This window comes from Pungitius pungitius, chromosome 16 (genome assembly GCF_949316345.1).
Source record: "Pungitius pungitius chromosome 16, fPunPun2.1, whole genome shotgun sequence".
NCBI classification, from domain to species: domain Eukaryota; kingdom Metazoa; phylum Chordata; class Actinopteri; order Perciformes; family Gasterosteidae; genus Pungitius; species Pungitius pungitius.
The window spans coordinates 11,523,102-11,547,492 of NC_084915.1; the positions used below are offsets into that span (position 1 = coordinate 11,523,102).

Sequence of the window (24,391 nt, forward strand, 5' to 3'; positions counted from 1 at the left end):
GTACCCGAAAATTACTCGTTGCTCTTGTCATTTATTTTTAAAAAGAGGCACGTTTGACATTCATTGTGGCCCATGTGGTATGGGTGAAGATATTTCGCACCATTACGTAGGCAGCCGTGATCGTATAGAGGTTAGTACTCTGCGTTGTGGTCGCAGCAACCCCGGTTCGAATCCGGGTCACGGCAGCAGTCGGGATTTGCCAGTGTTTTCAGGTGATCTCAAATGTCTTTTGTAATGTGTATGAGACTAGACAGCTTCATCTGAGATTCTTGCGTGAAGTAGATGTTTTGGGACAACACCAGTAATGTTGCCTGGTCCTCCGCTGTGGACACTCAGAAAAATCAGCCGATTGTATAAAAGCAGTTACACATGGAATCTCCAACTGAGCACCCTCACAGGGCTAGTGGCGCAATGGACAACGCGTCTGACTACGAATCAGAAGATTCCAGGTTCGACTCCTGGCTAGCTCGCAGCATTATTCAATTTGTCAAGGCTGAATTTGAACAACATCCTCCCCTTTACCTGATAATAGTGAAAATGTTTCGCTGCTGACACACTTTTGCAATGTTACTTCTAAATGAACTTTTTTTCAAAAACCACATTGTGCAAGAAGGATCGAATCAGCAGTAGCAGAAGATTACTCGTTGCTCATGTCATTTATTTAAAAAAGAGGCACGTTTGACATTCATTGTGGCCCATGTGGTATGGGTGAAGATATTTCGCACCATCACGTAGGCAGCCGTGATCGTATAGTGGTTAGTACTCTGCGTTGTGGTCGCAGCAACCCCGGTTCGAAATCCGGGTCACGGCAGCAGTCGGGATTTGCCAGTGTTTTCAGGTGATCTCAAATGTCTTTTGTAATGTGTATGAGACTAGACAGCTTCATCTGAGATACTTGCGTGAAGTAGATGTTTTGGGACAACACCAGTAATGTTGCCTGGTCCTCCGCTGTGGACACTCAGAAAAATCAGCCGATTGTATAAAAGGCAGTTACACATGGAATCTCCAACTGAGCACCCTCACAGGGCTAGTGGCGCAATGGACAACGCGTCTGACTACGAATCAGAAGATTCCAGGTTCGACTCCTGGCTAGCTCGCAGCATTATTCAATTTGTCATGGCTGAATTTGAAAAACATCCTCCCCTTTACCTGATAATAGTGAAAATGTTTTGCTGCTGACACACTTTTGCAATGTTACTTCTAAATGAACTTTTTTTCAAAAACCACATTGTGCAAGAAGGATCGAATCAGCAGTAGCAGAAAATTACTCGTTGCTCTTGTCATTTATTTAAAAAAGAGGCACGTTTGACATTCATTGTGGCCCATGTGGTATGGGTTTTTTCGCACCATTCCGTAGGCAGCCGTGATCGTATAGTGGTTAGTACTCTGCGTTGTGGTCGCAGCAACCCCGGTTCGAATCCGGGTCACGGCAGCAGTCGGGATTTGCCAGTGTTTTCAGGTGATCTCAAATGTCTTTTGTAATGTGTATGAGACTAGACAGCTTCATCTGAGATACTTGCGTGAAGTAGATGTTTTGGGACAACACCAGTAATGTTGCCTGGTCCTCCGCTGTGGACCCTCAGAAAAATCAGCCGATTGTATAAAAGCAGTTACACATGGAATCTCCAACTGAGCACCCTCACAGGGCTAGTGGCGCAATGGACAACGCGTCTGACTACGAATCAGAAGATTCCAGGTTCGACTCCTGGCTAGCTCGCAGCATTATTCAATTTGTCATGGCTGAATTTGAAAAACATCCTCCCCTTTACCTGATAATAGTGAAAATGTTTTGCTGCTGACACACTTTTGCAATGTTACTTCTAAATGAACTTTTTTTCAAAAACCACATTGTGCAAGAAGGATCGAATCAGCAGTACCCGAAAATTACTCGTTGCTCTTGTCATTTATTTTTAAAAAGAGGCACGTTTGACATTCATTGTGGCCCATGTGGTATGGGTGAAGATATTTCGCACCATTACGTAGGCAGCCGTGATCGTATAGAGGTTAGTACTCTGCGTTGTGGTCGCAGCAACCCCGGTTCGAATCCGGGTCACGGCAGCAGTCGGGATTTGCCAGTGTTTTCAGGTGATCTCAAATGTCTTTTGTAATGTGTATGAGACTAGACAGCTTCATCTGAGATTCTTGCGTGAAGTAGATGTTTTGGGACAACACCAGTAATGTTGCCTGGTCCTCCGCTGTGGACACTCAGAAAAATCAGCCGATTGTATAAAAGCAGTTACACATGGAATCTCCAACTGAGCACCCTCACAGGGCTAGTGGCGCAATGGACAACGCGTCTGACTACGAATCAGAAGATTCCAGGTTCGACTCCTGGCTAGCTCGCAGCATTATTCAATTTGTCAAGGCTGAATTTGAACAACATCCTCCCCTTTACCTGATAATAGTGAAAATGTTTCGCTGCTGACACACTTTTGCAATGTTACTTCTAAATGAACTTTTTTTCAAAAACCACATTGTGCAAGAAGGATCGAATCAGCAGTAGCAGAAGATTACTCGTTGCTCATGTCATTTATTTAAAAAAGAGGCACGTTTGACATTCATTGTGGCCCATGTGGTATGGGTGAAGATATTTCGCACCATCACGTAGGCAGCCGTGATCGTATAGTGGTTAGTACTCTGCGTTGTGGTCGCAGCAACCCCGGTTCGAAATCCGGGTCACGGCAGCAGTCGGGATTTGCCAGTGTTTTCAGGTGATCTCAAATGTCTTTTGTAATGTGTATGAGACTAGACAGCTTCATCTGAGATACTTGCGTGAAGTAGATGTTTTGGGACAACACCAGTAATGTTGCCTGGTCCTCCGCTGTGGACACTCAGAAAAATCAGCCGATTGTATAAAAGGCAGTTACACATGGAATCTCCAACTGAGCACCCTCACAGGGCTAGTGGCGCAATGGACAACGCGTCTGACTACGAATCAGAAGATTCCAGGTTCGACTCCTGGCTAGCTCGCAGCATTATTCAATTTGTCATGGCTGAATTTGAAAAACATCCTCCCCTTTACCTGATAATAGTGAAAATGTTTCGCTGCTGACACACTTTTGCAATGTTACTTCTAAATGAACTTTTTTTCAAAAACCACATTGTGCAAGAAGGATCGAATCAGCAGTAGCAGAAAATTACTTGTTGCTCATGTCATTTATTTAAAAAAGAGGCACGTTTGACATTCATTGTGGCCCATGTGGTATGGGTGAAGATTTTTCGCACCGTTCCGTAGGCAGCCGTGATCGTATAGTGGTTAGTACTCTGCGTTGTGGTCGCAGCAACCCCGGTTCGAATCCGGGTCACGGCAGCAGTCGGGATTTGCCAGTGTTTTCAGGTGATCTCAAATGTCTTTTGGCATGTAATGTGTATGAGACTAGACAGCTTCATCTGAGATTCTTGCGTGAAGTAGATGGTTTGGGACAACACCAGTAATGTTGCCTGGTCCTCCGCTGTGGACCCTCAGAAGAATCAGCCGATTGTATAAAAGCAGTTATACATGGAATCTCCAAATGAGCACCCTCACAGGGCTAGTGGCGCAATGGACAACGCGTCTGACTACGAATCAGAAGATTCCAGGTTCGACTCCTGGCTAGCTCGCAGCATTATTCAATTTGTCATGGCTGAATTTGAAAAACATCCTCCCCTTTACCTGATTATAGTGAAAATGTTTCGCTGCTGACACACTTTTGCAATGTTACTTCTAAATGAACTTTTTTTCAAAAACCACATTGTGCAAGAAGGATCGAATCAGCAGTAGCAGAAAATTACTCGTTGCTCATGTCATTTATTTAAAAAAGAGGCACGTTTGACATTCATTGTGGCCCATGTGGTATGGGTGAAGATTTTTCGCACCGTTCCGTAGGCAGCCGTGATCGTATAGTGGTTAGTACTCTGCGTTGTGGTCGCAGCAACCCCTGTTCGAATCCGGGTCACGGCAGCAGTCGGGATTTGCCAGTGTTTTCAGGTGATCTCAAATGTCTTTTGGCATGTAATGTGTATGAGACTAGACAGCTTCATCTGAGATTCTTGCGTGAAGTAGATGGTTTGGGACAACACCAGTAATGTTGCCTGGTCCTCCGCTGTGGACCCTCAGAAGAATCAGCCGATTGTATAAAAGCAGTTATACATGGAATCTCCAAATGAGCACCCTCACAGGGCTAGTGGCGCAATGGACAACGCGTCTGACTACGAATCAGAAGATTCCAGGTTCGACTCCTGGCTAGCTCGCAGCATTATTCAATTTGTCATGGCTGAATTTGAAAAACATCCTCCCCTTTACCTGATTATAGTGAAAATGTTTCGCTGCTGACACACTTTTGCAATGTTACTTCTAAATGAACTTTTTTTCAAAAACCACATTGTGCAAGAAGGATCGAATCAGCAGTAGCAGAAAATTACTCGTTGCTCATGTCATTTATTTAAAAAAGAGGCACGTTTGACATTCATTGTGGCCCATGTGGTATGGGTGAAGATTTTTCTCACCGTTCCGTAGGCAGCCGTGATCGTATAGTGGTTAGTACTCTGCGTTGTGGTCGCAGAAACCCCGGTTCGAATCCGGGTCACGGCAGCAGTCGGGATTTGCCAGTGTTTTCAGGTGATCTCAAATGTCTTTTGGCATGTAATGTGTATGAGACTAGACAGCTTCATCTGAGATTCTTGCGTGAAGTAGATGTTTTGGGACAACACCAGTAATGTTGCCTGGTCCTCCGCTGTGGACACTCAGAAAAATCAGCCAATTGTATAAAAGGCAGTTACACATGGAATCTCCAACTGAGCACCCTCACAGGGCTAGTGGCGCAATGGACAACGCGTCTGACTACGAATCAGAAGATTCCAGGTTCGACTCCTAGCTAGCTCGCAGCATTATTCAATTTGTCATGGCTGAATTTGAAAAACATCCTCCCCTTTACCTGATAATAGTGAAAATGTTTCGCTGCTGACACACTTTTGCAATGTTACTTCTAAATGAACTTTTTTTCAAAAACCACATTGTGCAAGAAGGATCGAATCAGCAGTAGCAGAAAATTACTCGTTGCTCTTGTCATTTATTTAAAAAAGAGGCACGTTTGACATTCATTGTGGCCCATGTGGTATGGGTGAAGATATTTCGCACCATTACGTAGGCAGCCGTGATCGTATAGAGGTTAGTACTCTGCGTTGTGGTCGCAGCAACCCCGGTTCGAATCCGGGTCACGGCAGCAGTCGGGATTTGCCAGTGTTTTCAGGTGATCTCAAATGTCTTTTGTAATGTGTATGAGACTAGACAGCTTCATCTGAGATTCTTGCGTGAAGTAGATGTTTTGGGACAACACCAGTAATGTTGCCTGGTCCTCCGCTGTGGACACTCAGAAAAATCAGCCGATTGTATAAAAGCAGTTACACATGGAATCTCCAACTGAGCACCCTCACAGGGCTAGTGGCGCAATGGACAACGCGTCTGACTACGAATCAGAAGATTCCAGGTTTGACTCCTGGCTAGCTCGCAGCATTATTCAATTTGTCAAGGCTGAATTTGAACAACATCCTCCCCTTTACCTGATAATAGTGAAAATGTTTCGCTGCTGACACACTTTTGCAATGTTACTTCTAAATGAACTTTTTTTCAAAAACCACATTGTGCAAGAAGGATCGAATCAGCAGTAGCAGAAGATTACTCGTTGCTCATGTCATTTATTTAAAAAAGAGGCACGTTTGACATTCATTGTGGCCCATGTGGTATGGGTGAAGATATTTCGCACCATCACGTAGGCAGCCGTGATCGTATAGTGGTTAGTACTCTGCATTGTGGTCGCAGCAACCCCGGTTCGAAATCCGGGTCACGGCAGCAGTCGGGATTTGCCAGTGTTTTCAGGTGATCTCAAATGTCTTTTGTAATGTGTATGAGACTAGACAGCTTCATCTGAGATACTTGCGTGAAGTAGATGTTTTGGGACAACACCAGTAATGTTGCCTGGTCCTCCGCTGTGGACACTCAGAAAAATCAGCCGATTGTATAAAAGGCAGTTACACATGGAATCTCCAACTGAGCACCCTCACAGGGCTAGTGGCGCAATGGACAACGCGTCTGACTACGAATCAGAAGATTCCAGGTTCGACTCCTGGCTAGCTCGCAGCATTATTCAATTTGTCATGGCTGAATTTGAAAAACATCCTCCCCTTTACCTGATAATAGTGAAAATGTTTCGCTGCTGACACACTTTTGCAATGTTACTTCTAAATGAACTTTTTTTCAAAAACCACATTGTGCAAGAAGGATCGAATCAGCAGTAGCAGAAAATTACTTGTTGCTCATGTCATTTATTTAAAAAAGAGGCACGTTTGACATTCATTGTGGCCCATGTGGTATGGGTGAAGATTTTTCGCACCGTTCCGTAGGCAGCCGTGATCGTATAGTGGTTAGTACTCTGCGTTGTGGTCGCAGCAACCCCGGTTCGAATCCGGGTCACGGCAGCAGTCGGGATTTGCCAGTGTTTTCAGGTGATCTCAAATGTCTTTTGGCATGTAATGTGTATGAGACTAGACAGCTTCATCTGAGATTCTTGCGTGAAGTAGATGGTTTGGGACAACACCAGTAATGTTGCCTGGTCCTCCGCTGTGGACCCTCAGAAGAATCAGCCGATTGTATAAAAGCAGTTATACATGGAATCTCCAAATGAGCACCCTCACAGGGCTAGTGGCGCAATGGACAACGCGTCTGACTACGAATCAGAAGATTCCAGGTTCGACTCCTGGGTAGCTCGCAGCATTATTTAATTTGTCATGGCTGAATTTGAAAAACATCCTCCCCTTTACCTGATTATAGTGAAAATGTTTCGCTGCTGACACACTTTTGCAATGTTACTTCTAAATGAACTTTTTTTCAAAAACCACATTGTGCAAGAAGGATCGAATCAGCAGTAGCAGAAAATTACTCGTTGCTCATGTCATTTATTTAAAAAAGAGGCACGTTTGACATTCATTGTGGCCCATGTGGTATGGGTGAAGATTTTTCGCACCGTTCCGTAGGCAGCCGTGATCGTATAGTGGTTAGTACTCTGCGTTGTGGTCGCAGCAACCCCTGTTCGAATCCGGGTCACGGCAGCAGTCGGGATTTGCCAGTGTTTTCAGGTGATCTCAAATGTCTTTTGGCATGTAATGTGTATGAGACTAGACAGCTTCATCTGAGATTCTTGCGTGAAGTAGATGGTTTGGGACAACACCAGTAATGTTGCCTGGTCCTCCGCTGTGGACCCTCAGAAGAATCAGCCGATTGTATAAAAGCAGTTATACATGGAATCTCCAAATGAGCACCCTCACAGGGCTAGTGGCGCAATGGACAACGCGTCTGACTACGAATCAGAAGATTCCAGGTTCGACTCCTGGCTAGCTCGCAGCATTATTCAATTTGTCATGGCTGAATTTGAAAAACATCCTCCCCTTTACCTGATTATAGTGAAAATGTTTCGCTGCTGACACACTTTTGCAATGTTACTTCTAAATGAACTTTTTTTCAAAAACCACATTGTGCAAGAAGGATCGAATCAGCAGTAGCAGAAAATTACTCGTTGCTCATGTCATTTATTTAAAAAAGAGGCACGTTTGACATTCATTGTGGCCCATGTGGTATGGGTGAAGATTTTTCTCACCGTTCCGTAGGCAGCCGTGATCGTATAGTGGTTAGTACTCTGCGTTGTGGTCGCAGAAACCCCGGTTCGAATCCGGGTCACGGCAGCAGTCGGGATTTGCCAGTGTTTTCAGGTGATCTCAAATGTCTTTTGGCATGTAATGTGTATGAGACTAGACAGCTTCATCTGAGATTCTTGCGTGAAGTAGATGTTTTGGGACAACACCAGTAATGTTGCCTGGTCCTCCGCTGTGGACACTCAGAAAAATCAGCCAATTGTATAAAAGGCAGTTACACATGGAATCTCCAACTGAGCACCCTCACAGGGCTAGTGGCGCAATGGACAACGCGTCTGACTACGAATCAGAAGATTCCAGGTTTGACTCCTAGCTAGCTCGCAGCATTATTCAATTTGTCATGGCTGAATTTGAAAAACATCCTCCCCTTTACCTGATAATAGTGAAAATGTTTCGCTGCTGACACACTTTTGCAATGTTACTTCTAAATGAACTTTTTTTCAAAAACCACATTGTGCAAGAAGGATCAAATCAGCAGTAGCAGAAAATTACTTGTTGCTCATGTCATTTATTTAAAAAAGAGGCACGTTTGACATTCATTGTGGCCCATGTGGTATGGGTGAAGATTTTACGCACCATTCCGTAGGCAGCCGTGATCGTATAGTGGTTAGTACTCTGCGTTGTGGTCGCAGCAACCCCGGTTCGAATCCGGGTCACGGCAGCAGTCGGGATTTGCCAGTGTTTTCAGGTGATCTCAAATGTCTTTTGGCATGTAATGTGTATGAGACTAGACAGCTTCATCTGAGATTCTTGCGTGAAGTAGATGGTTTGGGACAACACCAGTAATGTTGCCTGGTCCTCCGCTGTGGACCCTCAGAAGAATCAGCCGATTGTATAAAAGCAGTTATACATGGAATCTCCAAATGAGCACCCTCACAGGGCTAGTGGCGCAATGGACAACGCGTCTGACTACGAATCAGAAGATTCCAGGTTCGACTCCTAGCTAGCTCGCAGCATTATTCAATTTGTCATGGCTGAATTTGAAAAACATCCTCCCCTTTACCTGATAATAGTGAAAATGTTTTGCTGCTGACACACTTTTGCAATGTTACTTCTAAATGAACTTTTTTTCAAAAACCACATTGTGCAAGAAGGATCGAATCAGCAGTAGCAGAAAATTACTCGTTGCTCTTGTCATTTATTTAAAAAAGAGGCACGTTTGACATTCATTGTGGCCCATGTGGTATGGGTGAAGATATTTCGCACCATTACGTAGGCAGCCGTGATCGTATAGAGGTTAGTACTCTGCGTTGTGGTCGCAGCAACCCCGGTTCGAATCCGGGTCACGGCAGCAGTCGGGATTTGCCAGTGTTTTCAGGTGATCTCAAATGTCTTTTGTAATGTGTATGAGACTAGACAGCTTCATCTGAGATTCTTGCGTGAAGTAGATGTTTTGGGACAACACCAGTAATGTTGCCTGGTCCTCCGCTGTGGACACTCAGAAAAATCAGCCGATTGTATAAAAGGCAGTTACACATGGAATCTCCAACTGAGCACCCTCACAGGGCTAGTGGCGCAATGGACAACGCGTCTGACTACGAATCAGAAGATTCCAGGTTCGACTCCTGGCTAGCTCGCAGCATTATTCAATTTGTCATGGCTGAATTTGAAAAACATCCTCCCCTTTACCTGATAATAGTGAAAATGTTTCGCTGCTGACACACTTTTGCAATGTTACTTCTAAATGAACTTTTTTTCAAAAACCACATTGTGCAAGAAGGATCGAATCAGCAGTAGCAGAAAATTACTTGTTGCTCATGTCATTTATTTAAAAAAGAGGCACGTTTGACATTCATTGTGGCCCATGTGGTATGGGTGAAGATTTTTCGCACTGTTCCGTAGGCAGCCGTGATCGTATAGTGGTTAGTACTCTGCGTTGTGGTCGCAGCAACCCCGGTTCGAATCCGGGTCACGGCAGCAGTCGGGATTTGCCAGTGTTTTCAGGTGATCTCAAATGTCTTTTGGCATGTAATGTGTATGAGACTAGACAGCTTCATCTGAGATTCTTGCGTGAAGTAGATGGTTTGGGACAACACCAGTAATGTTGCCTGGTCCTCCGCTGTGGACCCTCAGAAGAATCAGCCGATTGTATAAAAGCAGTTATACATGGAATCTCCAAATGAGCACCCTCACAGGGCTAGTGGCGCAATGGACAACGCGTCTGACTACGAATCAGAAGATTCCAGGTTCGACTCCTGGCTAGCTCGCAGCATTATTCAATTTGTCATGGCTGAATTTGAAAAACATCCTCCCCTTTACCTGATTATAGTGAAAATGTTTCGCTGCTGACACACTTTTGCAATGTTACTTCTAAATGAACTTTTTTTCAAAAACCACATTGTGCAAGAAGGATCGAATCAGCAGTAGCAGAAAATTACTCGTTGCTCATGTCATTTATTTAAAAAAGAGGCACGTTTGACATTCATTGTGGCCCATGTGGTATGGGTGAAGATTTTTCTCACCGTTCCGTAGGCAGCCGTGATCGTATAGTGGTTAGTACTCTGCGTTGTGGTCGCAGAAACCCCGGTTCGAATCCGGGTCACGGCAGCAGTCGGGATTTGCCAGTGTTTTCAGGTGATCTCAAATGTCTTTTGGCATGTAATGTGTATGAGACTAGACAGCTTCATCTGAGATTCTTGCGTGAAGTAGATGTTTTGGGACAACACCAGTAATGTTGCCTGGTCCTCCGCTGTGGACACTCAGAAAAATCAGCCAATTGTATAAAAGGCAGTTACACATGGAATCTCCAACTGAGCACCCTCACAGGGCTAGTGGCGCAATGGACAACGCGTCTGACTACGAATCAGAAGATTCCAGGTTCGACTCCTAGCTAGCTCGCAGCATTATTCAATTTGTCATGGCTGAATTTGAAAAACATCCTCCCCTTTACCTGATAATAGTGAAAATGTTTCGCTGCTGACACACTTTTGCAATGTTACTTCTAAATGAACTTTTTTTCAAAAACCACATTGTGCAAGAAGGATCGAATCAGCAGTAGCAGAAAATTACTCGTTGCTCTTGTCATTTATTTAAAAAAGAGGCACGTTTGACATTCATTGTGGCCCATGTGGTATGGGTGAAGATATTTCGCACCATTACGTAGGCAGCCGTGATCGTATAGAGGTTAGTACTCTGCGTTGTGGTCGCAGCAACCCCGGTTCGAATCCGGGTCACGGCAGCAGTCGGGATTTGCCAGTGTTTTCAGGTGATCTCAAATGTCTTTTGTAATGTGTATGAGACTAGACAGCTTCATCTGAGATTCTTGCGTGAAGTAGATGTTTTGGGACAACACCAGTAATGTTGCCTGGTCCTCCGCTGTGGACACTCAGAAAAATCAGCCGATTGTATAAAAGCAGTTACACATGGAATCTCCAACTGAGCACCCTCACAGGGCTAGTGGCGCAATGGACAACGCGTCTGACTACGAATCAGAAGATTCCAGGTTTGACTCCTGGCTAGCTCGCAGCATTATTCAATTTGTCAAGGCTGAATTTGAACAACATCCTCCCCTTTACCTGATAATAGTGAAAATGTTTCGCTGCTGACACACTTTTGCAATGTTACTTCTAAATGAACTTTTTTTCAAAAACCACATTGTGCAAGAAGGATCGAATCAGCAGTAGCAGAAGATTACTCGTTGCTCATGTCATTTATTTAAAAAAGAGGCACGTTTGACATTCATTGTGGCCCATGTGGTATGGGTGAAGATATTTCGCACCATCACGTAGGCAGCCGTGATCGTATAGTGGTTAGTACTCTGCATTGTGGTCGCAGCAACCCCGGTTCGAAATCCGGGTCACGGCAGCAGTCGGGATTTGCCAGTGTTTTCAGGTGATCTCAAATGTCTTTTGTAATGTGTATGAGACTAGACAGCTTCATCTGAGATACTTGCGTGAAGTAGATGTTTTGGGACAACACCAGTAATGTTGCCTGGTCCTCCGCTGTGGACACTCAGAAAAATCAGCCGATTGTATAAAAGGCAGTTACACATGGAATCTCCAACTGAGCACCCTCACAGGGCTAGTGGCGCAATGGACAACGCGTCTGACTACGAATCAGAAGATTCCAGGTTCGACTCCTGGCTAGCTCGCAGCATTATTCAATTTGTCATGGCTGAATTTGAAAAACATCCTCCCCTTTACCTGATAATAGTGAAAATGTTTCGCTGCTGACACACTTTTGCAATGTTACTTCTAAATGAACTTTTTTTCAAAAACCACATTGTGCAAGAAGGATCGAATCAGCAGTAGCAGAAAATTACTTGTTGCTCATGTCATTTATTTAAAAAAGAGGCACGTTTGACATTCATTGTGGCCCATGTGGTATGGGTGAAGATTTTTCGCACCGTTCCGTAGGCAGCCGTGATCGTATAGTGGTTAGTACTCTGCGTTGTGGTCGCAGCAACCCCGGTTCGAATCCGGGTCACGGCAGCAGTCGGGATTTGCCAGTGTTTTCAGGTGATCTCAAATGTCTTTTGGCATGTAATGTGTATGAGACTAGACAGCTTCATCTGAGATTCTTGCGTGAAGTAGATGGTTTGGGACAACACCAGTAATGTTGCCTGGTCCTCCGCTGTGGACCCTCAGAAGAATCAGCCGATTGTATAAAAGCAGTTATACATGGAATCTCCAAATGAGCACCCTCACAGGGCTAGTGGCGCAATGGACAACGCGTCTGACTACGAATCAGAAGATTCCAGGTTCGACTCCTGGCTAGCTCGCAGCATTATTCAATTTGTCATGGCTGAATTTGAAAAACATCCTCCCCTTTACCTGATTATAGTGAAAATGTTTCGCTGCTGACACACTTTTGCAATGTTACTTCTAAATGAACTTTTTTTCAAAAACCACATTGTGCAAGAAGGATCGAATCAGCAGTAGCAGAAAATTACTCGTTGCTCATGTCATTTATTTAAAAAAGAGGCACGTTTGACATTCATTGTGGCCCATGTGGTATGGGTGAAGATTTTTCGCACCGTTCCGTAGGCAGCCGTGATCGTATAGTGGTTAGTACTCTGCGTTGTGGTCGCAGCAACCCCTGTTCGAATCCGGGTCACGGCAGCAGTCGGGATTTGCCAGTGTTTTCAGGTGATCTCAAATGTCTTTTGGCATGTAATGTGTATGAGACTAGACAGCTTCATCTGAGATTCTTGCGTGAAGTAGATGGTTTGGGACAACACCAGTAATGTTGCCTGGTCCTCCGCTGTGGACCCTCAGAAGAATCAGCCGATTGTATAAAAGCAGTTATACATGGAATCTCCAAATGAGCACCCTCACAGGGCTAGTGGCGCAATGGACAACGCGTCTGACTACGAATCAGAAGATTCCAGGTTCGACTCCTGGCTAGCTCGCAGCATTATTCAATTTGTCATGGCTGAATTTGAAAAACATCCTCCCCTTTACCTGATTATAGTGAAAATGTTTCGCTGCTGACACACTTTTGCAATGTTACTTCTAAATGAACTTTTTTTCAAAAACCACATTGTGCAAGAAGGATCGAATCAGCAGTAGCAGAAAATTACTCGTTGCTCATGTCATTTATTTAAAAAAGAGGCACGTTTGACATTCATTGTGGCCCATGTGGTATGGGTGAAGATTTTTCTCACCGTTCCGTAGGCAGCCGTGATCGTATAGTGGTTAGTACTCTGCGTTGTGGTCGCAGAAACCCCGGTTCGAATCCGGGTCACGGCAGCAGTCGGGATTTGCCAGTGTTTTCAGGTGATCTCAAATGTCTTTTGGCATGTAATGTGTATGAGACTAGACAGCTTCATCTGAGATTCTTGCGTGAAGTAGATGTTTTGGGACAACACCAGTAATGTTGCCTGGTCCTCCGCTGTGGACACTCAGAAAAATCAGCCAATTGTATAAAAGGCAGTTACACATGGAATCTCCAACTGAGCACCCTCACAGGGCTAGTGGCGCAATGGACAACGCGTCTGACTACGAATCAGAAGATTCCAGGTTTGACTCCTAGCTAGCTCGCAGCATTATTCAATTTGTCATGGCTGAATTTGAAAAACATCCTCCCCTTTACCTGATAATAGTGAAAATGTTTCGCTGCTGACACACTTTTGCAATGTTACTTCTAAATGAACTTTTTTTCAAAAACCACATTGTGCAAGAAGGATCAAATCAGCAGTAGCAGAAAATTACTTGTTGCTCATGTCATTTATTTAAAAAAGAGGCACGTTTGACATTCATTGTGGCCCATGTGGTATGGGTGAAGATTTTACGCACCATTCCGTAGGCAGCCGTGATCGTATAGTGGTTAGTACTCTGCGTTGTGGTCGCAGCAACCCCGGTTCGAATCCGGGTCACGGCAGCAGTCGGGATTTGCCAGTGTTTTCAGGTGATCTCAAATGTCTTTTGGCATGTAATGTGTATGAGACTAGACAGCTTCATCTGAGATTCTTGCGTGAAGTAGATGGTTTGGGACAACACCAGTAATGTTGCCTGGTCCTCCGCTGTGGACCCTCAGAAGAATCAGCCGATTGTATAAAAGCAGTTATACATGGAATCTCCAAATGAGCACCCTCACAGGGCTAGTGGCGCAATGGACAACGCGTCTGACTACGAATCAGAAGATTCCAGGTTCGACTCCTAGCTAGCTCGCAGCATTATTCAATTTGTCATGGCTGAATTTGAAAAACATCCTCCCCTTTACCTGATAATAGTGAAAATGTTTTGCTGCTGACACACTTTTGCAATGTTACTTCTAAATGAACTTTTTTTCAAAAACCACATTGTGCAAGAAGGATCGAATCAGCAGTAGCAGAAAATTACTCGTTGCTCTTGTCATTTATTTAAAAAAGAGGCACGTTTGACATTCATTGTGGCCCATGTGGTATGGGTGAAGATATTTCGCACCATTACGTAGGCAGCCGTGATCGTATAGAGGTTAGTACTCTGCGTTGTGGTCGCAGCAACCCCGGTTCGAATCCGGGTCACGGCAGCAGTCGGGATTTGCCAGTGTTTTCAGGTGATCTCAAATGTCTTTTGTAATGTGTATGAGACTAGACAGCTTCATCTGAGATTCTTGCGTGAAGTAGATGTTTTGGGACAACACCAGTAATGTTGCCTGGTCCTCCGCTGTGGACACTCAGAAAAATCAGCCGATTGTATAAAAGGCAGTTACACATGGAATCTCCAACTGAGCACCCTCACAGGGCTAGTGGCGCAATGGACAACGCGTCTGACTACGAATCAGAAGATTCCAGGTTCGACTCCTGGCTAGCTCGCAGCATTATTCAATTTGTCATGGCTGAATTTGAAAAACATCCTCCCCTTTACCTGATAATAGTGAAAATGTTTCGCTGCTGACACACTTTTGCAATGTTACTTCTAAATGAACTTTTTTTCAAAAACCACATTGTGCAAGAAGGATCGAATCAGCAGTAGCAGAAAATTACTTGTTGCTCATGTCATTTATTTAAAAAAGAGGCACGTTTGACATTCATTGTGGCCCATGTGGTATGGGTGAAGATTTTTCGCACTGTTCCGTAGGCAGCCGTGATCGTATAGTGGTTAGTACTCTGCGTTGTGGTCGCAGCAACCCCGGTTCGAATCCGGGTCACGGCAGCAGTCGGGATTTGCCAGTGTTTTCAGGTGATCTCAAATGTCTTTTGGCATGTAATGTGTATGAGACTAGACAGCTTCATCTGAGATTCTTGCGTGAAGTAGATGGTTTGGGACAACACCAGTAATGTTGCCTGGTCCTCCGCTGTGGACCCTCAGAAGAATCAGCCGATTGTATAAAAGCAGTTATACATGGAATCTCCAAATGAGCACCCTCACAGGGCTAGTGGCGCAATGGACAACGCGTCTGACTACGAATCAGAAGATTCCAGGTTCGACTCCTGGCTAGCTCGCAGCATTATTCAATTTGTCATGGCTGAATTTGAAAAACATCCTCCCCTTTACCTGATTATAGTGAAAATGTTTCGCTGCTGACACACTTTTGCAATGTTACTTCTAAATGAACTTTTTTTCAAAAACCACATTGTGCAAGAAGGATCGAATCAGCAGTAGCAGAAAATTACTCGTTGCTCATGTCATTTATTTAAAAAAGAGGCACGTTTGACATTCATTGTGGCCCATGTGGTATGGGTGAAGATTTTTCTCACCGTTCCGTAGGCAGCCGTGATCGTATAGTGGTTAGTACTCTGCGTTGTGGTCGCAGAAACCCCGGTTCGAATCCGGGTCACGGCAGCAGTCGGGATTTGCCAGTGTTTTCAGGTGATCTCAAATGTCTTTTGGCATGTAATGTGTATGAGACTAGACAGCTTCATCTGAGATTCTTGCGTGAAGTAGATGTTTTGGGACAACACCAGTAATGTTGCCTGGTCCTCCGCTGTGGACACTCAGAAAAATCAGCCAATTGTATAAAAGGCAGTTACACATGGAATCTCCAACTGAGCACCCTCACAGGGCTAGTGGCGCAATGGACAACGCGTCTGACTACGAATCAGAAGATTCCAGGTTTGACTCCTAGCTAGCTCGCAGCATTATTCAATTTGTCATGGCTGAATTTGAAAAACATCCTCCCCTTTACCTGATAATAGTGAAAATGTTTCGCTGCTGACACACTTTTGCAATGTTACTTCTAAATGAACTTTTTTTCAAAAACCACATTGTGCAAGAAGGATCAAATCAGCAGTAGCAGAAAATTACTTGTTGCTCATGTCATTTATTTAAAAAAGAGGCACGTTTGACATTCATTGTGGCCCATGTGGTATGGGTGAAGATTTTACGCACCATTCCGTAGGCAGCCGTGATCGTATAGTGGTTAGTACTCTGCGTTGTGGTCGCAGCAACCCCGGTTCGAATCCGGGTCACGGCAGCAGTCGGGATTTGCCAGTGTTTTCAGGTGATCTCAAATGTCTTTTGGCATGTAATGTGTATGAGACTAGACAGCTTCATCTGAGATTCTTGCGTGAAGTAGATGGTTTGGGACAACACCAGTAATGTTGCCTGGTCCTCCGCTGTGGACCCTCAGAAGAATCAGCCGATTGTATAAAAGCAGTTATACATGGAATCTCCAAATGAGCACCCTCACAGGGCTAGTGGCGCAATGGACAACGCGTCTGACTACGAATCAGAAGATTCCAGGTTCGACTCCTAGCTAGCTCGCAGCATTATTCAATTTGTCATGGCTGAATTTGAAAAACATCCTCCCCTTTACCTGATAATAGTGAAAATGTTTTGCTGCTGACACACTTTTGCAATGTTACTTCTAAATGAACTTTTTTTCAAAAACCACATTGTGCAAGAAGGATCGAATCAGCAGTAGCAGAAAATTACTCGTTGCTCTTGTCATTTATTTAAAAAAGAGGCACGTTTGACATTCATTGTGGCCCATGTGGTATGGGTGAAGATATTTCGCACCATTACGTAGGCAGCCGTGATCGTATAGAGGTTAGTACTCTGCGTTGTGGTCGCAGCAACCCCGGTTCGAATCCGGGTCACGGCAGCAGTCGGGATTTGCCAGTGTTTTCAGGTGATCTCAAATGTCTTTTGTAATGTGTATGAGACTAGACAGCTTCATCTGAGATTCTTGCGTGAAGTAGATGTTTTGGGACAACACCAGTAATGTTGCCTGGTCCTCCGCTGTGGACACTCAGAAAAATCAGCCGATTGTATAAAAGCAGTTACACATGGAATCTCCAACTGAGCACCCTCACAGGGCTAGTGGCGCAATGGACAACGCGTCTGACTACGAATCAGAAGATTCCAGGTTCGACTCCTGGCTAGCTCGCAGCATTATTCAATTTGTCAAGGCTGAATTTGAACAACATCCTCCCCTTTACCTGATAATAGTGAAAATGTTTCGCTGCTGACACACTTTTGCAATGTTACTTCTAAATGAACTTTTTTTCAAAAACCACATTGTGCAAGAAGGATCGAATCAGCAGTAGCAGAAGATTACTCGTTGCTCATGTCATTTATTTAAAAAAGAGGCACGTTTGACATTCATTGTGGCCCATGTGGTATGGGTGAAGATATTTCGCACCATCACGTAGGCAGCCGTGATCGTATAGTGGTTAGTACTCTGCGTTGTGGTCGCAGCAACCCCGGTTCGAAATCCGGGTCACGGCAGCAGTCGGGATTTGCCAGTGTTTTCAGGTGATCTCAAATGTCTTTTGTAATGTGTATGAGACTAGACAGCTTCATCTGAGATTCTTGCGTGAAGTAGATGTTTTGGGACAACACCAGTAATGTTGCCTGGTCCTCCGCTGTGGACACTCAGAAAAATCAGCCGATTGTATAAAAGGCAGTTACACATGGAATCTCCAACTGAGCACCCTCACAGGGCTAGTGGCGCAATGGACAACGCGTCTGACTACGAATCAGAAGATTCCAGGTTCGACTCCTGGCTAGCTCGCAGCTTTATTCAATTTGTCATGGCTGAATTCGAAAAACATCCTCCCCTTTACCTGATAATAGTGAAAATGTTTCGCTGCTGACACACTTTTGCAATGTTACTTCTAAATGAACTTTTTTTCAAAAACCACATTGTGCAAGAAGGATCGAATCAGCAGTAGCAGAAAATTACTTGTTGCTCATGTCATTTATTTAAAAAAGAGGCACGTTTGACATTCATTGTGGCCCATGTGGTATGGGTGAAGATTTTTCGCACCGTTCCGTAGGCAGCCGTGATCGTATAGTGGTTAGTACTCTGCGTTGTGGTCGCAGCAACCCCGGTTCGAATCCGGGTCACGGCAGCAGTCGGGATTTGCCAGTGTTTTCAGGTGATCTCAAATGTCTTTTGGCATGTAATGTGTATGAGACTAGACAGCTTCATCTGAGATTCTTGCGTGAAGTAGATGGTTTGGGACAACACCAGTAATGTTGCCTGGTCCTCCGCTGTGGACCCTCAGAAGAATCAGCCGATTGTATAAAAGCAGTTATACATGGAATCTCCAAATGAGCACCCTCACAGGGCTAGTGGCGCAATGGACAACGCGTCTGACTACGAATCAGAAGATTCCAGGTTCGACTCCTGGCTAGCTCGCAGCATTATTCAATTTGTCATGGCTGAATTTGAAAAACATCCTCCCCTTTACCTGATTATAGTGAAAATGTTTCGCTGCTGACACACTTTTGCAATGTTACTTCTAAATGAACTTTTTTTCAAAAACCACATTGTGCAAGAAGGATCGAATCAGCAGTAGCAGAAAATTACTCGTTGCTCATGTCATTTATTTAAAAAAGAGGCACGTTTGACATTCATTGTGGCCCATGTGGTATGGGTGAAGATTTTTCGCACCGTTCCGTAGGCAGCCGTGATCGTATAGTGGTTAGTACTCTGCGTTGTGGTCGCAGCAACCCCTGTTCGAATCCGGGTCACGGCAGCAGTCGGGATTTGCCAGTGTTTTCAGGTGATCTCAAATGTCTTTTGGCATGTAATGTGTATGAGACTAGACAGCTTCATCTGAGATTCTTGCGTGAAGTAGATGGTTTGGGACAACACCAGTAATGTTGCCTGGTCCTCCGCTGTGGACCCTCAGAAGAATCAGCCGATTGTATAAAAGCAGTTATACATGGAATCTCCAAATGAGCACCCTCACAGGGCTAGTGGCGCAATGGACAACGCGTCTGACTACGAATCAGAAGATTCCAGGTTCGACTCCTGGCTAGCTCGCAGCATTATTCAATTTGTCATGGCTGAATTTGAAAAACATCCTCCCCTTTACCTGATTATAGTGAAAATGTTTCGCTGCTGACACACTTTTGCAATGTTACTTCTAAATGAACTTTTTTTCAAAAACCACATTGTGCAAGAAGGATCGAATCAGCAGTAGCAGAAAATTACTCGTTGCTCATGTCATTTATTTAAAAAAGAGGCACGTTTGACATTCATTGTGGCCCATGTGGTATGGGTGAAGATTTTTCTCACCGTTCCGTAGGCAGCCGTGATCGTATAGTGGTTAGTACTCTGCGTTGTGGTCGCAGAAACCCCGGTTCGAATCCGGGTCACGGCAGCAGTCGGGATTTGCCAGTGTTTTCAGGTGATCTCAAATGTCTTTTGGCATGTAATGTGTATGAGACTAGACAGCTTCATCTGAGATTCTTGCGTGAAGTAGATGTTTTGGGACAACACCAGTAATGTTGCCTGGTCCTCCGCTGTGGACACTCAGAAAAATCAGCCAATTGTATAAAAGGCAGTTACACATGGAATCTCCAACTGAGCACCCTCACAGGGCTAGTGGCGCAATGGACAACGCGTCTGACTACGAATCAGAAGATTCCAGGTTCGACTCCTAGCTAGCTCGCAGCATTATTCAATTTGTCATGGCTGAATTTGAAAAACATCCTCCCCTTTACCTGATAATAGTGAAAATGTTTCGCTGCTGACACACTTTTGCAATGTTACTTCTAAATGAACTTTTTTTCAAAAACCACATTGTGCAAGAAGGATCGAATCAGCAGTAGCAGAAAATTACTCGTTGCTCTTGTCATTTATTTAAAAAAGAGGCACGTTTGACATTCATTGTGGCCCATGTGGTATGGGTGAAGATATTTCGCACCATTACGTAGGCAGCCGTGATCGTATAGAGGTTAGTACTCTGCGTTGTGGTCGCAGCAACCCCGGTTCGAATCCGGGTCACGGCAGCAGTCGGGATTTGCCAGTGTTTTCAGGTGATCTCAAATGTCTTTTGTAATGTGTATGAGACTAGACAGCTTCATCTGAGATTCTTGCGTGAAGTAGATGTTTTGGGACAACACCAGTAATGTTGCCTGGTCCTCCGCTGTGGACACTCAGAAAAATCAGCCGATTGTATAAAAGCAGTTACACATGGAATCTCCAACTGAGCACCCTCACAGGGCTAGTGGCGCAATGGACAACGCGTCTGACTACGAATCAGAAGATTCCAGGTTTGACTCCTGGCTAGCTCGCAGCATTATTCAATTTGTCAAGGCTGAATTTGAACAACATCCTCCCCTTTACCTGATAATAGTGAAAATGTTTCGCTGCTGACACACTTTTGCAATGTTACTTCTAAATGAACTTTTTTTCAAAAACCACATTGTGCAAGAAGGATCGAATCAGCAGTAGCAGAAGATTACTCGTTGCTCATGTCATTTATTTAAAAAAGAGGCACGTTTGACATTCATTGTGGCCCATGTGGTATGGGTGAAGATATTTCGCACCATCACGTAGGCAGCCGTGATCGTATAGTGGTTAGTACTCTGCATTGTGGTCGCAGCAACCCCGGTTCGAAATCCGGGTCACGGCAGCAGTCGGGATTTGCCAGTGTTTTCAGGTGATCTCAAATGTCTTTTGTAATGTGTATGAGACTAGACAGCTTCATCTGAGATACTTGCGTGAAGTAGATGTTTTGGGACAACACCAGTAATGTTGCCTGGTCCTCCGCTGTGGACACTCAGAAAAATCAGCCGATTGTATAAAAGGCAGTTACACATGGAATCTCCAACTGAGCACCCTCACAGGGCTAGTGGCGCAATGGACAACGCGTCTGACTACGAATCAGAAGATTCCAGGTTCGACTCCTGGCTAGCTCGCAGCATTATTCAATTTGTCATGGCTGAATTTGAAAAACATCCTCCCCTTTACCTGATAATAGTGAAAATGTTTCGCTGCTGACACACTTTTGCAATGTTACTTCTAAATGAACTTTTTTTCAAAAACCACATTGTGCAAGAAGGATCGAATCAGCAGTAGCAGAAAATTACTTGTTGCTCATGTCATTTATTTAAAAAAGAGGCACGTTTGACATTCATTGTGGCCCATGTGGTATGGGTGAAGATTTTTCGCACCGTTCCGTAGGCAGCCGTGATCGTATAGTGGTTAGTACTCTGCGTTGTGGTCGCAGCAACCCCGGTTCGAATCCGGGTCACGGCAGCAGTCGGGATTTGCCAGTGTTTTCAGGTGATCTCAAATGTCTTTTGGCATGTAATGTGTATGAGACTAGACAGCTTCATCTGAGATTCTTGCGTGAAGTAGATGGTTTGGGACAACACCAGTAATGTTGCCTGGTCCTCCGCTGTGGACCCTCAGAAGAATCAGCCGATTGTATAAAAGCAGTTATACATGGAATCTCCAAATGAGCACCCTCACAGGGCTAGTGGCGCAATGGACAACGCGTCTGACTACGAATCAGAAGATTCCAGGTTCGACTCCTGGCTAGCTTGCAGCATTATTCAATTTGTCATGGCTGAATTTGAAAAACATCCTCCCCTTTACCTGATTATAGTGAAAATGTTTCGCTGCTGACACACTTTTGCAATGTTACTTCTAAATGAACTTTTTTTCAAAAACCACATTGTGCAAGAAGGATCGAATCAGCAGTAGCAGAAAATTACTCGTTGCTCATGTCATTTATTTAAAAAAGAGGCACGTTTGACATTCATTGTGGCCCATGTGGTATGGGTGAAGATTTTTCGCACCGTTCCGTAGGCAGCCGTGATCGTATAGTGGTTAGTACTCTGCGTTGTGGTCGCAGCAACCCCTGTTCGAATCCGGGTCACGGCAGCAGTCGGGATTTGCCAGTGTTTTCAGGTGATCTCAAATGTCTTTTGGCATGTAATGTGTATGAGACTAGACAGCTTCATCTGAGATTCTTGCGTGAAGTAGATGGTTTGGGACAACACCAGTAATGTTGCCTGGTCCTCCGCTGTGGACCCTCAGAAGAATCAGCCGATTGTATAAAAGCAGTTATACATGGAATCTCCAAATGAGCACCCTCACAGGGCTAGTGGCGCAATGGACAACGCGTCTGACTACGAATCAGAAGATTCCAGGTTCGACTCCTGGCTAGCTCGCAGCATTATTCAATTTGTCATGGCTGAATTTGAAAAACATCCTCCCCTTTACCTGATTATAGTGAAAATGTTTCGCTGCTGACACACTTTTGCAATGTTACTTCTAAATGAACTTTTTTTCAAAAACCACATTGTGCAAGAAGGATCGAATCAGCAGTAGCAGAAAATTACTCGTTGCTCATGTCATTTATTTAAAAAAGAGGCACGTTTGACATTCATTGTGGCCCATGTGGTATGGGTGAAGATTTTTCTCACCGTTCCGTAGGCAGCCGTGATCGTATAGTGGTTAGTACTCTGCGTTGTGGTCGCAGAAACCCCGGTTCGAATCCGGGTCACGGCAGCAGTCGGGATTTGCCAGTGTTTTCAGGTGATCTCAAATGTCTTTTGGCATGTAATGTGTATGAGACTAGACAGCTTCATCTGAGATTCTTGCGTGAAGTAGATGTTTTGGGACAACACCAGTAATGTTGCCTGGTCCTCCGCTGTGGACACTCAGAAAAATCAGCCAATTGTATAAAAGGCAGTTACACATGGAATCTCCAACTGAGCACCCTCACAGGGCTAGTGGCGCAATGGACAACGCGTCTGACTACGAATCAGAAGATTCCAGGTTTGACTCCTAGCTAGCTCGCAGCATTATTCAATTTGTCATGGCTGAATTTGAAAAACATCCTCCCCTTTACCTGATAATAGTGAAAATGTTTCGCTGCTGACACACTTTTGCAATGTTACTTCTAAATGAACTTTTTTTCAAAAACCACATTGTGCAAGAAGGATCAAATCAGCAGTAGCAGAAAATTACTTGTTGCTCATGTCATTTATTTAAAAAAGAGGCACGTTTGACATTCATTGTGGCCCATGTGGTATGGGTGAAGATTTTACGCACCATTCCGTAGGCAGCCGTGATCGTATAGTGGTTAGTACTCTGCGTTGTGGTCGCAGCAACCCCGGTTCGAATCCGGGTCACGGCAGCAGTCGGGATTTGCCAGTGTTTTCAGGTGATCTCAAATGTCTTTTGGCATGTAATGTGTATGAGACTAGACAGCTTCATCTGAGATTCTTGCGTGAAGTAGATGGTTTGGGACAACACCAGTAATGTTGCCTGGTCCTCCGCTGTGGACCCTCAGAAGAATCAGCCGATTGTATAAAAGCAGTTATACATGGAATCTCCAAATGAGCACCCTCACAGGGCTAGTGGCGCAATGGACAACGCGTCTGACTACGAATCAGAAGATTCCAGGTTCGACTCCTAGCTAGCTCGCAGCATTATTCAATTTGTCATGGCTGAATTTGAAAAACATCCTCCCCTTTACCTGATAATAGTGAAAATGTTTTGCTGCTGACACACTTTTGCAATGTTACTTCTAAATGAACTTTTTTTCAAAAACCACATTGTGCAAGAAGGATCGAATCAGCAGTAGCAGAAAATTACTCGTTGCTCTTGTCATTTATTTAAAAAAGAGGCACGTTTGACATTCATTGTGGCCCATGTGGTATGGGTGAAGATATTTCGCACCATTACGTAGGCAGCCGTGATCGTATAGAGGTTAGTACTCTGCGTTGTGGTCGCAGCAACCCCGGTTCGAATCCGGGTCACGGCAGCAGTCGGGATTTGCCAGTGTTTTCAGGTGATCTCAAATGTCTTTTGTAATGTGTATGAGACTAGACAGCTTCATCTGAGATTCTTGCGTGAAGTAGATGTTTTGGGACAACACCAGTAATGTTGCCTGGTCCTCCGCTGTGGACACTCAGAAAAATCAGCCGATTGTATAAAAGGCAGTTACACATGGAATCTCCAACTGAGCACCCTCACAGGGCTAGTGGCGCAATGGACAACGCGTCTGACTACGAATCAGAAGATTCCAGGTTCGACTCCTGGCTAGCTCGCAGCATTATTCAATTTGTCATGGCTGAATTTGAAAAAC

The 24,391-nt window shown here is 44.5% G+C and overlaps 67 non-coding genes across 67 annotated transcripts; all 67 read left to right on the forward strand.

The window, feature by feature from the left end:
• The first annotated feature begins 113 nt into the window (after window positions 1-113).
• On the forward strand, window positions 114-185 carry trnah-gug (transfer RNA histidin (anticodon GUG)). Its single transcript has one exon. It is a non-coding gene; the product is annotated as a tRNA-His (tRNA).
• A 212-nt stretch (window positions 186-397) lies between these two features.
• trnar-acg (transfer RNA arginine (anticodon ACG)) lies at window positions 398-470 on the forward strand. The gene has a single exon. It is a non-coding gene; the product is annotated as a tRNA-Arg (tRNA).
• A 554-nt stretch (window positions 471-1,024) lies between these two features.
• On the forward strand, window positions 1,025-1,097 carry trnar-acg (transfer RNA arginine (anticodon ACG)). Its single transcript has one exon. It is a non-coding gene; the product is annotated as a tRNA-Arg (tRNA).
• Window positions 1,098-1,360: 263 nt separating this feature from the next.
• trnah-gug (transfer RNA histidin (anticodon GUG)) lies at window positions 1,361-1,432 on the forward strand. Its single transcript has one exon. It is a non-coding gene; the product is annotated as a tRNA-His (tRNA).
• Window positions 1,433-1,644: 212 nt separating this feature from the next.
• trnar-acg (transfer RNA arginine (anticodon ACG)) lies at window positions 1,645-1,717 on the forward strand. The gene has a single exon. It is a non-coding gene; the product is annotated as a tRNA-Arg (tRNA).
• Window positions 1,718-1,986: 269 nt separating this feature from the next.
• trnah-gug (transfer RNA histidin (anticodon GUG)) lies at window positions 1,987-2,058 on the forward strand. The gene has a single exon. It is a non-coding gene; the product is annotated as a tRNA-His (tRNA).
• A 212-nt stretch (window positions 2,059-2,270) lies between these two features.
• Window positions 2,271-2,343, forward strand: trnar-acg (transfer RNA arginine (anticodon ACG)). Its single transcript has one exon. It is a non-coding gene; the product is annotated as a tRNA-Arg (tRNA).
• Window positions 2,344-2,897: 554 nt separating this feature from the next.
• trnar-acg (transfer RNA arginine (anticodon ACG)) lies at window positions 2,898-2,970 on the forward strand. The gene has a single exon. It is a non-coding gene; the product is annotated as a tRNA-Arg (tRNA).
• Window positions 2,971-3,238: 268 nt separating this feature from the next.
• On the forward strand, window positions 3,239-3,310 carry trnah-gug (transfer RNA histidin (anticodon GUG)). Its single transcript has one exon. It is a non-coding gene; the product is annotated as a tRNA-His (tRNA).
• Window positions 3,311-3,527: 217 nt separating this feature from the next.
• Window positions 3,528-3,600, forward strand: trnar-acg (transfer RNA arginine (anticodon ACG)). Its single transcript has one exon. It is a non-coding gene; the product is annotated as a tRNA-Arg (tRNA).
• A 557-nt stretch (window positions 3,601-4,157) lies between these two features.
• Window positions 4,158-4,230, forward strand: trnar-acg (transfer RNA arginine (anticodon ACG)). Its single transcript has one exon. It is a non-coding gene; the product is annotated as a tRNA-Arg (tRNA).
• A 268-nt stretch (window positions 4,231-4,498) lies between these two features.
• Window positions 4,499-4,570, forward strand: trnah-gug (transfer RNA histidin (anticodon GUG)). Its single transcript has one exon. It is a non-coding gene; the product is annotated as a tRNA-His (tRNA).
• Window positions 4,571-4,788: 218 nt separating this feature from the next.
• On the forward strand, window positions 4,789-4,861 carry trnar-acg (transfer RNA arginine (anticodon ACG)). The gene has a single exon. It is a non-coding gene; the product is annotated as a tRNA-Arg (tRNA).
• A 268-nt stretch (window positions 4,862-5,129) lies between these two features.
• Window positions 5,130-5,201, forward strand: trnah-gug (transfer RNA histidin (anticodon GUG)). The gene has a single exon. It is a non-coding gene; the product is annotated as a tRNA-His (tRNA).
• Window positions 5,202-5,413: 212 nt separating this feature from the next.
• Window positions 5,414-5,486, forward strand: trnar-acg (transfer RNA arginine (anticodon ACG)). Its single transcript has one exon. It is a non-coding gene; the product is annotated as a tRNA-Arg (tRNA).
• A 554-nt stretch (window positions 5,487-6,040) lies between these two features.
• Window positions 6,041-6,113, forward strand: trnar-acg (transfer RNA arginine (anticodon ACG)). Its single transcript has one exon. It is a non-coding gene; the product is annotated as a tRNA-Arg (tRNA).
• A 268-nt stretch (window positions 6,114-6,381) lies between these two features.
• trnah-gug (transfer RNA histidin (anticodon GUG)) lies at window positions 6,382-6,453 on the forward strand. Its single transcript has one exon. It is a non-coding gene; the product is annotated as a tRNA-His (tRNA).
• A 217-nt stretch (window positions 6,454-6,670) lies between these two features.
• trnar-acg (transfer RNA arginine (anticodon ACG)) lies at window positions 6,671-6,743 on the forward strand. The gene has a single exon. It is a non-coding gene; the product is annotated as a tRNA-Arg (tRNA).
• Window positions 6,744-7,300: 557 nt separating this feature from the next.
• trnar-acg (transfer RNA arginine (anticodon ACG)) lies at window positions 7,301-7,373 on the forward strand. The gene has a single exon. It is a non-coding gene; the product is annotated as a tRNA-Arg (tRNA).
• A 268-nt stretch (window positions 7,374-7,641) lies between these two features.
• On the forward strand, window positions 7,642-7,713 carry trnah-gug (transfer RNA histidin (anticodon GUG)). Its single transcript has one exon. It is a non-coding gene; the product is annotated as a tRNA-His (tRNA).
• A 218-nt stretch (window positions 7,714-7,931) lies between these two features.
• On the forward strand, window positions 7,932-8,004 carry trnar-acg (transfer RNA arginine (anticodon ACG)). Its single transcript has one exon. It is a non-coding gene; the product is annotated as a tRNA-Arg (tRNA).
• Window positions 8,005-8,272: 268 nt separating this feature from the next.
• trnah-gug (transfer RNA histidin (anticodon GUG)) lies at window positions 8,273-8,344 on the forward strand. Its single transcript has one exon. It is a non-coding gene; the product is annotated as a tRNA-His (tRNA).
• A 217-nt stretch (window positions 8,345-8,561) lies between these two features.
• Window positions 8,562-8,634, forward strand: trnar-acg (transfer RNA arginine (anticodon ACG)). The gene has a single exon. It is a non-coding gene; the product is annotated as a tRNA-Arg (tRNA).
• Window positions 8,635-8,902: 268 nt separating this feature from the next.
• On the forward strand, window positions 8,903-8,974 carry trnah-gug (transfer RNA histidin (anticodon GUG)). The gene has a single exon. It is a non-coding gene; the product is annotated as a tRNA-His (tRNA).
• Window positions 8,975-9,187: 213 nt separating this feature from the next.
• trnar-acg (transfer RNA arginine (anticodon ACG)) lies at window positions 9,188-9,260 on the forward strand. The gene has a single exon. It is a non-coding gene; the product is annotated as a tRNA-Arg (tRNA).
• Window positions 9,261-9,528: 268 nt separating this feature from the next.
• Window positions 9,529-9,600, forward strand: trnah-gug (transfer RNA histidin (anticodon GUG)). Its single transcript has one exon. It is a non-coding gene; the product is annotated as a tRNA-His (tRNA).
• A 217-nt stretch (window positions 9,601-9,817) lies between these two features.
• On the forward strand, window positions 9,818-9,890 carry trnar-acg (transfer RNA arginine (anticodon ACG)). The gene has a single exon. It is a non-coding gene; the product is annotated as a tRNA-Arg (tRNA).
• A 268-nt stretch (window positions 9,891-10,158) lies between these two features.
• trnah-gug (transfer RNA histidin (anticodon GUG)) lies at window positions 10,159-10,230 on the forward strand. Its single transcript has one exon. It is a non-coding gene; the product is annotated as a tRNA-His (tRNA).
• Window positions 10,231-10,448: 218 nt separating this feature from the next.
• trnar-acg (transfer RNA arginine (anticodon ACG)) lies at window positions 10,449-10,521 on the forward strand. The gene has a single exon. It is a non-coding gene; the product is annotated as a tRNA-Arg (tRNA).
• A 268-nt stretch (window positions 10,522-10,789) lies between these two features.
• trnah-gug (transfer RNA histidin (anticodon GUG)) lies at window positions 10,790-10,861 on the forward strand. Its single transcript has one exon. It is a non-coding gene; the product is annotated as a tRNA-His (tRNA).
• Window positions 10,862-11,073: 212 nt separating this feature from the next.
• trnar-acg (transfer RNA arginine (anticodon ACG)) lies at window positions 11,074-11,146 on the forward strand. Its single transcript has one exon. It is a non-coding gene; the product is annotated as a tRNA-Arg (tRNA).
• Window positions 11,147-11,700: 554 nt separating this feature from the next.
• On the forward strand, window positions 11,701-11,773 carry trnar-acg (transfer RNA arginine (anticodon ACG)). The gene has a single exon. It is a non-coding gene; the product is annotated as a tRNA-Arg (tRNA).
• Window positions 11,774-12,041: 268 nt separating this feature from the next.
• trnah-gug (transfer RNA histidin (anticodon GUG)) lies at window positions 12,042-12,113 on the forward strand. Its single transcript has one exon. It is a non-coding gene; the product is annotated as a tRNA-His (tRNA).
• Window positions 12,114-12,330: 217 nt separating this feature from the next.
• trnar-acg (transfer RNA arginine (anticodon ACG)) lies at window positions 12,331-12,403 on the forward strand. Its single transcript has one exon. It is a non-coding gene; the product is annotated as a tRNA-Arg (tRNA).
• Window positions 12,404-12,960: 557 nt separating this feature from the next.
• Window positions 12,961-13,033, forward strand: trnar-acg (transfer RNA arginine (anticodon ACG)). Its single transcript has one exon. It is a non-coding gene; the product is annotated as a tRNA-Arg (tRNA).
• A 268-nt stretch (window positions 13,034-13,301) lies between these two features.
• On the forward strand, window positions 13,302-13,373 carry trnah-gug (transfer RNA histidin (anticodon GUG)). The gene has a single exon. It is a non-coding gene; the product is annotated as a tRNA-His (tRNA).
• Window positions 13,374-13,591: 218 nt separating this feature from the next.
• trnar-acg (transfer RNA arginine (anticodon ACG)) lies at window positions 13,592-13,664 on the forward strand. The gene has a single exon. It is a non-coding gene; the product is annotated as a tRNA-Arg (tRNA).
• Window positions 13,665-13,932: 268 nt separating this feature from the next.
• On the forward strand, window positions 13,933-14,004 carry trnah-gug (transfer RNA histidin (anticodon GUG)). Its single transcript has one exon. It is a non-coding gene; the product is annotated as a tRNA-His (tRNA).
• Window positions 14,005-14,221: 217 nt separating this feature from the next.
• On the forward strand, window positions 14,222-14,294 carry trnar-acg (transfer RNA arginine (anticodon ACG)). The gene has a single exon. It is a non-coding gene; the product is annotated as a tRNA-Arg (tRNA).
• A 268-nt stretch (window positions 14,295-14,562) lies between these two features.
• Window positions 14,563-14,634, forward strand: trnah-gug (transfer RNA histidin (anticodon GUG)). The gene has a single exon. It is a non-coding gene; the product is annotated as a tRNA-His (tRNA).
• Window positions 14,635-14,847: 213 nt separating this feature from the next.
• Window positions 14,848-14,920, forward strand: trnar-acg (transfer RNA arginine (anticodon ACG)). The gene has a single exon. It is a non-coding gene; the product is annotated as a tRNA-Arg (tRNA).
• Window positions 14,921-15,188: 268 nt separating this feature from the next.
• On the forward strand, window positions 15,189-15,260 carry trnah-gug (transfer RNA histidin (anticodon GUG)). Its single transcript has one exon. It is a non-coding gene; the product is annotated as a tRNA-His (tRNA).
• A 217-nt stretch (window positions 15,261-15,477) lies between these two features.
• Window positions 15,478-15,550, forward strand: trnar-acg (transfer RNA arginine (anticodon ACG)). Its single transcript has one exon. It is a non-coding gene; the product is annotated as a tRNA-Arg (tRNA).
• A 268-nt stretch (window positions 15,551-15,818) lies between these two features.
• trnah-gug (transfer RNA histidin (anticodon GUG)) lies at window positions 15,819-15,890 on the forward strand. The gene has a single exon. It is a non-coding gene; the product is annotated as a tRNA-His (tRNA).
• A 218-nt stretch (window positions 15,891-16,108) lies between these two features.
• Window positions 16,109-16,181, forward strand: trnar-acg (transfer RNA arginine (anticodon ACG)). Its single transcript has one exon. It is a non-coding gene; the product is annotated as a tRNA-Arg (tRNA).
• A 268-nt stretch (window positions 16,182-16,449) lies between these two features.
• On the forward strand, window positions 16,450-16,521 carry trnah-gug (transfer RNA histidin (anticodon GUG)). Its single transcript has one exon. It is a non-coding gene; the product is annotated as a tRNA-His (tRNA).
• A 217-nt stretch (window positions 16,522-16,738) lies between these two features.
• Window positions 16,739-16,811, forward strand: trnar-acg (transfer RNA arginine (anticodon ACG)). The gene has a single exon. It is a non-coding gene; the product is annotated as a tRNA-Arg (tRNA).
• A 268-nt stretch (window positions 16,812-17,079) lies between these two features.
• On the forward strand, window positions 17,080-17,151 carry trnah-gug (transfer RNA histidin (anticodon GUG)). Its single transcript has one exon. It is a non-coding gene; the product is annotated as a tRNA-His (tRNA).
• Window positions 17,152-17,363: 212 nt separating this feature from the next.
• On the forward strand, window positions 17,364-17,436 carry trnar-acg (transfer RNA arginine (anticodon ACG)). Its single transcript has one exon. It is a non-coding gene; the product is annotated as a tRNA-Arg (tRNA).
• Window positions 17,437-17,990: 554 nt separating this feature from the next.
• On the forward strand, window positions 17,991-18,063 carry trnar-acg (transfer RNA arginine (anticodon ACG)). Its single transcript has one exon. It is a non-coding gene; the product is annotated as a tRNA-Arg (tRNA).
• Window positions 18,064-18,331: 268 nt separating this feature from the next.
• On the forward strand, window positions 18,332-18,403 carry trnah-gug (transfer RNA histidin (anticodon GUG)). Its single transcript has one exon. It is a non-coding gene; the product is annotated as a tRNA-His (tRNA).
• A 217-nt stretch (window positions 18,404-18,620) lies between these two features.
• On the forward strand, window positions 18,621-18,693 carry trnar-acg (transfer RNA arginine (anticodon ACG)). The gene has a single exon. It is a non-coding gene; the product is annotated as a tRNA-Arg (tRNA).
• A 557-nt stretch (window positions 18,694-19,250) lies between these two features.
• On the forward strand, window positions 19,251-19,323 carry trnar-acg (transfer RNA arginine (anticodon ACG)). The gene has a single exon. It is a non-coding gene; the product is annotated as a tRNA-Arg (tRNA).
• Window positions 19,324-19,591: 268 nt separating this feature from the next.
• Window positions 19,592-19,663, forward strand: trnah-gug (transfer RNA histidin (anticodon GUG)). Its single transcript has one exon. It is a non-coding gene; the product is annotated as a tRNA-His (tRNA).
• Window positions 19,664-19,881: 218 nt separating this feature from the next.
• On the forward strand, window positions 19,882-19,954 carry trnar-acg (transfer RNA arginine (anticodon ACG)). The gene has a single exon. It is a non-coding gene; the product is annotated as a tRNA-Arg (tRNA).
• Window positions 19,955-20,222: 268 nt separating this feature from the next.
• Window positions 20,223-20,294, forward strand: trnah-gug (transfer RNA histidin (anticodon GUG)). The gene has a single exon. It is a non-coding gene; the product is annotated as a tRNA-His (tRNA).
• Window positions 20,295-20,506: 212 nt separating this feature from the next.
• trnar-acg (transfer RNA arginine (anticodon ACG)) lies at window positions 20,507-20,579 on the forward strand. The gene has a single exon. It is a non-coding gene; the product is annotated as a tRNA-Arg (tRNA).
• Window positions 20,580-21,133: 554 nt separating this feature from the next.
• Window positions 21,134-21,206, forward strand: trnar-acg (transfer RNA arginine (anticodon ACG)). Its single transcript has one exon. It is a non-coding gene; the product is annotated as a tRNA-Arg (tRNA).
• A 268-nt stretch (window positions 21,207-21,474) lies between these two features.
• Window positions 21,475-21,546, forward strand: trnah-gug (transfer RNA histidin (anticodon GUG)). The gene has a single exon. It is a non-coding gene; the product is annotated as a tRNA-His (tRNA).
• A 217-nt stretch (window positions 21,547-21,763) lies between these two features.
• trnar-acg (transfer RNA arginine (anticodon ACG)) lies at window positions 21,764-21,836 on the forward strand. The gene has a single exon. It is a non-coding gene; the product is annotated as a tRNA-Arg (tRNA).
• A 557-nt stretch (window positions 21,837-22,393) lies between these two features.
• trnar-acg (transfer RNA arginine (anticodon ACG)) lies at window positions 22,394-22,466 on the forward strand. The gene has a single exon. It is a non-coding gene; the product is annotated as a tRNA-Arg (tRNA).
• Window positions 22,467-22,734: 268 nt separating this feature from the next.
• Window positions 22,735-22,806, forward strand: trnah-gug (transfer RNA histidin (anticodon GUG)). The gene has a single exon. It is a non-coding gene; the product is annotated as a tRNA-His (tRNA).
• Window positions 22,807-23,024: 218 nt separating this feature from the next.
• Window positions 23,025-23,097, forward strand: trnar-acg (transfer RNA arginine (anticodon ACG)). Its single transcript has one exon. It is a non-coding gene; the product is annotated as a tRNA-Arg (tRNA).
• A 268-nt stretch (window positions 23,098-23,365) lies between these two features.
• trnah-gug (transfer RNA histidin (anticodon GUG)) lies at window positions 23,366-23,437 on the forward strand. Its single transcript has one exon. It is a non-coding gene; the product is annotated as a tRNA-His (tRNA).
• A 217-nt stretch (window positions 23,438-23,654) lies between these two features.
• Window positions 23,655-23,727, forward strand: trnar-acg (transfer RNA arginine (anticodon ACG)). The gene has a single exon. It is a non-coding gene; the product is annotated as a tRNA-Arg (tRNA).
• A 268-nt stretch (window positions 23,728-23,995) lies between these two features.
• Window positions 23,996-24,067, forward strand: trnah-gug (transfer RNA histidin (anticodon GUG)). The gene has a single exon. It is a non-coding gene; the product is annotated as a tRNA-His (tRNA).
• Window positions 24,068-24,280: 213 nt separating this feature from the next.
• On the forward strand, window positions 24,281-24,353 carry trnar-acg (transfer RNA arginine (anticodon ACG)). The gene has a single exon. It is a non-coding gene; the product is annotated as a tRNA-Arg (tRNA).
• The last annotated feature ends 38 nt before the right edge of the window (window positions 24,354-24,391 follow it).